General features: G+C 46.1%; 1 protein-coding gene across 2 annotated transcripts in view; it reads left to right on the forward strand.

Annotated features, from left to right (window-relative positions):
• NAV2 (neuron navigator 2) overlaps positions 1–6,990 on the forward strand; it is a 412,453-nt gene that overhangs the window by 287,854 nt on the left and 117,609 nt on the right. The window lies entirely within an intron of this gene.

Raw genomic sequence — 6,990 nt, forward strand, 5'->3', positions numbered from 1 at the left:
TCAGCAGGCCCTGGGGATCTGCTCTGCTTCCTCTGTTAGCCAGCTTTCTAGGTATTGCACCTCGGAAGGAACAGAGTCCCTGGTGATGCACAGAAGGTCTGTGTGTAGAAGAGAGGTCTCCTGGCCATGGCTGAGCAGGCTTCCCCATAATTCTCCGGTTGCCTGGTGATAGGAGGCAAGGCTTAACCATGTAGCTTTATACACTGCATGCTGAGTAGTTGACATGATAGGACTTGACCGGTCTTCATTGCTTCAGAGACAAAAAGAGCTTCAGAAAACACTGTAATAAAGAAGAATATTTGGCCTCCAAGTTTCTAGTCTTTACTCTGACACAGGCCAATTCTATGACCATGAGCAATTTATTAAAGAAGGGGCTTGGACTGTATGATTTCCAAGATCCCTTCCAGCTCTGATGTGCTATATTTGTAGATTTCAATACCCTTTAATGATCTGGCTGTTGAAGGCATACTTCAAAACATCTGACTGTTTTTCTGGCATACTTGACCTCTTTCCACATCTGGGTTGATGAGACATAACATGGGATTTTAAATTTATTTTTATTTATTTATTTTTGGCTGCATTGGGTCTTCGTTGCTGTGTGTGGGCTTTCTCTAGTTGTGGCGAGCGGAGGCTGCTCAGCAGTTGTGGTGCAGGGGCTTAGTTGCTCCACGGCATGTGGGATCCTCCCGGACCAGGGCTCGAACCTGTGTCCCCTGCATTGGCAGGCAGATTCTTAACCACTGCACCACCAGGGCAGTCCCCATAACATGGAATTTTGATATGAGTGGTTTGAAATCACTGTGCCAAGTATTTGTATCACAAGCCCGGCTTCTTACTATTCTCTTAGCAGGACATACTTTTCCTACAGAAAGTGATATGACTTCTGTAGTTCTCTGGCTTCAGAGAAATAGGGCAGCATTATTTTGAAGTTACCCCCAGAAGTGGAATTTGCTGAAGAGGAATCTTCACTTTCTCTGGGGAAGACTTGGAAGCTTGGGCTGGTATGGAGAGTGCTGAATTCGTTGTCGGGAAGTTGGCATCTGCCCGAGGCCCAGGCTCTGCCACCAACTCAACTATGTCTTTCTCCGAGTCTCCCCAGCATCCAAGGTGGTGATTGATACCAGAGAGGACAAAAGACTTGTCCAGCTCAAGTCATCTTTTTTCCTGTAATTTTATTTAAAGTATTGGTTTGAAAATTCTATAGAAAGATGAACCGTCTGAGAACTGCTCTAAGGCTAAAACCCTGTATAACTAAAATCTTTAGAGTGAATATCAGCAAAAGAAAAATCAGTTGTTGTAACACCCCCACTGGAGATTTCACAATTTGCTAAGTTATTTTGCTTATTTGCATTCTCTTGTAAACACGGAGTTGCTTGGTAAATCTATTAGCATAAAGTGAAGGCCTTTTTCCCCTTGTAGCGAAAGCAGAGTCTGCAGTAGGCAATTTAATTTAATGCTTCATTGCAAGGTTAATGGAATGATCATAGGTCACAGCTGAGCTTGTTCCTGCTTTTGGAGGTGGAGGATTTGGGTGGGGACTGCAGAGATGTTCTGTTGTTCCAGCTCAGCCCCTATGGTGGGACCAAGTAGACAACAGTGTCTCCTGGTTCTCTCCAAGCTGGAATTGCTCAGACGTGATCATTTAAGACTTAATTGATAACTGACCAACTTTTTTTGTTTGTTTAATGAATTTACTTATTTATTTATTTTCGGCTGCGTTGGGTCTTTGTTGCTGCACACGGGCTTCCTCTAGTTGTGTCCAGCAGGGGCTACTCTTCATCGCGGCGCGTGGGCTTCTCATTGCGGTGGCTTCTCTTGTTGCAGAGCACGGGCTCTAGGCGCGTGGGCTTCAGTAGCTGTGGCACGGAGGGCTCAGTAGTTGTGGCTCGCAGACTCTAGAGCGCAGGCTCAGTAGTTGTGGTGTGCGGGCTTAGTTGCTCCGTGGCATGTGGGATCTTCCCGGACCAGGGCGCGAACCCGTGTCCCCCGCATTGGCAGGCGGGTTCTTAACCACTGAGCCACGAGGGGAGTCCCCTGACCAACTTGTAAAGAAAGAATTCAGGTGGCTTTAAGAAAAGGATTTAATAATGCTTACAAATTTTCGATTTTATATAAAAGTTTTGACCTGTAGGCAGTGAGATATTCTGCATTATTCTTGAATATGTTAAATTTCTTTACTCTCCAAAGTTAGTGTAAACAGACCATAAGAATTCTTTATCTTTGGCTAAGTTGAAATAGCAGTAGATTTGTTTCTTTCAAGTTCCTCATGTAAATCTCTTCCCAAAACTATACTCTAGATGGTGTCCCAAAGTGAGAGGCTAACATTAATAGTACAGGAAATAATTTTAGATGGTAGACAGGGAAATACTTCTTTTTAACAATTACATTTTAATTGTAATTAAAACAATAATAAAAACGTTACAGCTAGCATCTCAAACCCATGATTTTACAAATATTGCTTAGGGTAAGGATAGTATAAGCTTGGGATGATTTAACGTGAAATATCAAGGAAGACTATCACAGATGGTGTGCAGATATCTTAAAAAATAAGTAGTATGCAAATGGCTGCAGGCTAGGTAATCCTGTTCTTATCCTTGAACTGGAAATATGTTGTTTAAATAATTTAGACAAGTGAAAAAAATATGCAGAGAACCCAGCACCTTTCCAGAATTCTTCCCTTTTAACCTGAAAAAAAGAGCTAAGGTATTTCCATGAAGTTTTTTTATAAAAAGACAGCCCAGTCCTTAAGGATTCACACACAGGCAGTAAACTACGTGAGTTCTACAAAGGAAATAGGAAAAGTACTGAGAGATGATTTCTGATGAGCCCTCAGCAAAGGGAAGGCAAGCACAAGAAGGGCGGAGCACCTCACAGTGCAAACAGGAACATCATTGATTGACCTTGGCAGTGCAGCCCCGAAGGACAGCTCTCGGGGGACGGCCCTAAAGGACGCCAACCCACCAGGCAGGCCGTGGCTGTTGGCGACGGGATTTAGCTGGGGTATCTTCAGGGTTATTAAAAGTAACTGATAGGAATGTGTACCTTCAGAGTCTGGGAAACAGAGACCATATCTGTTAGTGAGTCTCGTTATGTCACCAGCCAGCTTCTGAGAAATAATAAATGACGATCGTAAATTCAAGTTGCCAAGTCTGTCCTTGATCTCCTGTCACTCTTTAGGGTTGCCACCCGTGGGCTGTAGTTTTTAGCTAATAGTCATCAGGAGGAACTTGCAGCAAACTAGAGCCAGCTGTCTGAGAAAGGAGGGTCAAAAGGGACAAACGGAGGTGGCTTATTACAAGCTGTTGTCCCCAGATAACAGATAACTAAAGAGAGCTTTGGCATGGAGGTCTGTGGGCTGGCAGCCTGGGAGAAGGAAGGAGAAAACAACAAGGAGGGCCCAGGGGCTGGGCCCACAGTCGCATGGTTTGTGGATCTCCGACTGGTTGCACGCACTGCTGTCTCCTCGGAACCCATCAGAAGTTCTTGAACTCCAGTGAGTTGAGCGATTTCAAAGCTTAAAGGTCAACCGCATCCTGATAACCCGCCAGTTTGATCCAGGTGGAAGCTGAGCTAATTGTTCCAATGGATGATGGAAAACAACAAGAAGTCAAGAAATCCAAAGCCATGAGGGTGAAGTCTTACTTAGCATCCTGAAGTACCCTGCCAAATGTGATTTTAAATCTCAAGTATGGTATTTAAATGGAGAATAAATAAGTGCATCCTTGCTATGTCAATAAAATGCTCGATTTGTACAGGAAAAAACAAAAACAAAAAACGCTTAAAGGTCAGCTGTGGGAAAGTTTCCACTCTCAGGTCCCTTTCTTTGTCCCCCCAAAACACCGCTGTGGCCCTTTGCGGCATCATGCTTTAGCGAGCAGTGGATTAAGACAGTTAGATGCTCCCCTGATGGTCATGTATGTGTCATTGAGAGCACGTGGAGGACAGAAGCCAGGCTTCTGTGCACATAGATGCTGAGGGGAGGACTTTGCATTACTTGGTAACTTTCTTCTCAACCATTAAAACGCTTATTGAACACCAGTTGCTTTTATTAATTTAGGTAGTAATAAAAATAGCAGAAAAACTAATGCCGCGTGTTAAAACGTCAGCCTGAGACCTGAACAAAATGAAAGTTGCCCTCTGACATCACCAAACAGGAAGGAGAAACTATTTTGTTTTGTTTTGTTTTTCCCTTGTTACAGGATTTTCATTGCCCTGCAAATTTGCACATTTTAGGTATTGAGATGGCATTTCAGTTGGGCTTCAGGCATTGTATAAACTGGACTGTCTGCATTTGGGACCCAGGCCGTGGTGCTCAGAGCTGTCCCAGCTTCAGCTTGAACAGGGAGTCCCACAGTGTGAGGATGTAACTATTGCAACCTGGTATTTGACCAGCCTGCCAAGCCAGGCCCTCCTTCCTCGGTGAGAGTGTCACAAGATCTCCACGAGCCCAGGGCACTGCTTGGCTTTGTGATTTGTATGGAACAACACAGCCTCCTGGCACCAAGCAGTGCATTCACAGATTCAGGCCCGACCTGGAGGAAGGAGTTGAATCCAGGCCAGAGCACCCCAGCCAGCAGATGCAATTGGTAGGAGCCCTCACCATGTGGTAGGTCCCCAACCCAGCTATTTCTTAGGCATCGCCCCTGCTGGGATGTGCAGGCTAGAGGGAGCACAGATGGCAATGACTTCTCCCCTCGTCCTCCCTTCCAAGCCTGGGGTAAGGAGAACAATGGCCCCAAAAAGATGTCCCCGACCATAGCCCCAGCACCTGTGAATATGTTACACTACATGGCCAGGGGAATTAAGGTTGCTTATCAGCTGACGTTTAGATAGAGTGCCTTGGATTATCCAGGTGGGCCCAATGTAATCGCAAGGTCCTTAAAAGTGGAAGAGGCAGGAGAGGGGGGCAGAGTGATGAGGTGTGAGAGGCACACCACCACCCGCCCTGGCTGGCTTTGAGGATGGAGGAAGGGGCCACAGCCAAGGAATGTGTGTGGCCTGTATAAAAAGGAAAGGGCAAAGGAACAGATTCTGCTCCCCTGCGGCCTCCAGAAATGAATGTAGCCCTGCCGACACTGTGATTTCAGTCCATGAGACCCAATTCAGACTTCTGCCTCGAAGAACTGTAAGACAGTACATACTTATTGTTTTCACCCACCAAGTTTATTATAATTTGTTACAGCAGCAATAGAAAACTAATACGCATCTTTACCAGAAAGTAATAAAACACAAGGACGAAAGGGGTGGGGTGGGAGGGATTGGGAGACTGGGATTGACACATATACATTATTGATACTATGTATAAAAGAGACAACTGATGGGAACATACTGTATAGCACAGGGAACTCTACCTAATGCACTGTGGTAACCTTGGGAGGGAAGTCCCAAAGGGAGGGGATATCTGTATGTGTAATAGCTGATTCATTTTGTTGTGCAGTGGAGGCTAACACAACATTGTAAAGCAGCCATACTCCAGTAAAAATTAATTTAAAAAAAAGAAAATAACAAAAACAATCGTAGTCGCTATTTCCTGATGGATCGCTATATGCCAGTAACTGTGCCAAGCACCTTACAAACTTTGTGTCTTTAATTCCTAACCCTGACCCTTTGAAAGGAGGTATTATCCTAGTTTCATAGGCTGTGAGAGGGTTAGGTTGCGTACACAGCTAACTGTCTATAGTGTCCAAGCTGGAATTGAAACCCAGGCCCACCAGACCGCCCAGAGGCTCTAACCACCTGCCATACTGCCGGCTCAGGGGGCCCTCTGTGCAGGGATTTTTCCCTAGTTCCAGCCCTTATCTTGATGTCATCTCGTTAAATGAGGCCCTACTCACTAAAAAGGTAAACAATGCCCAGATGCCTGGAAAGGCGAGCTCCATCCTTAAGGGACAATGCAAAACAGTTTGCATTAAGAGGAAAGAGGGAATATTTCTTGATTCCTCTCCCTCCATCCCACACTTTTCTCACAGGGACACTGCAGATGGGCTGACCCTCATCCCTTATCCCATCGTGATTTCAGACCTCAAGGAAAAGGTCTTTCTTACACAGTGCTGGGCCAGTTTACCCCTTAGCCTCCTTGCAGGTTTGGAGGAGGGATGCCTGTTTGTGGATTCTGACCTGCTGCCAACTTGGGTGGTTTGCTGGAGAAGGGGTCCACAATTTTAAGATCCCGGGCCAGGGCTGATCCTTCCTTTTAATGATCCCAGAAATCCAGGGCCCACAGAATTTGCTGAGATTCTGCAGTCATTTGAAGAATTCTCCCTGCTGTTGGCTTACCACTGTAGTCCCTGAAGCATCGCTGGAGTTTCTCTACCCAGAGTTTGGGGGTCTGCAGGCCTACTTGGCTGAGCCATGGTCAAAGGAGGGCTCCCCTAAAGTGTTCCCTCCCTCCCCCTCGCTGTCTCCTCTCTGTGTCTTTTGAGCACTGTCATTTCCTAACATTCCCGCGGTCACCGAGGAAGTCAAGGGGGCGGGGTTTGCCCTTCTTTTATCACTAATCGCACTTCATGCCATCTCTGGGTGCCAGTATTTGAGCCCTGTTTCCCCTGCATTCATGTGGTGGGAGCGAGGGACTAAAGATCTGTACCGCCAGTGTAAGGACCCCCAGTGGGACGTGGCCATGGCAGTGTAAAATAAACCAAATTAAAAGTCGGCTTTTTAGTCACGTGAGCCACATTCAGGTGCTCCCAGGTCCCACGTGGTTTGGGGGCCACCCTACTGGAGAATGCAGACACTCTTCAGTAGATAGAGAACATTTCTTCACTGCAGCAACTTCTTTTGGGCAGTGCTGATATAGACCAGCTCATTTCTATTTCAAAAGGCAGCTGTGGAGTAAAGAGAAGACATGGGGTTTGCTGCAGAGGGACCCTAGGTCTAGTCGAAACTCCTGAGTTTCGGGGGTTTTGTCTCTAAAATGAGGACAGTATTCACACGTGCCTCACAGGACTGTTGTGAGGAGGGCCCAAGGTGATGGTAGGGAAAGTGCTTTAG

Source organism: Lipotes vexillifer, unplaced genomic scaffold (assembly GCF_000442215.2).
Source record: "Lipotes vexillifer unplaced genomic scaffold, Lipotes_vexillifer_v1.1 scaffold505, whole genome shotgun sequence".
Lineage (NCBI taxonomy): Eukaryota > Metazoa > Chordata > Mammalia > Artiodactyla > Lipotidae > Lipotes > Lipotes vexillifer.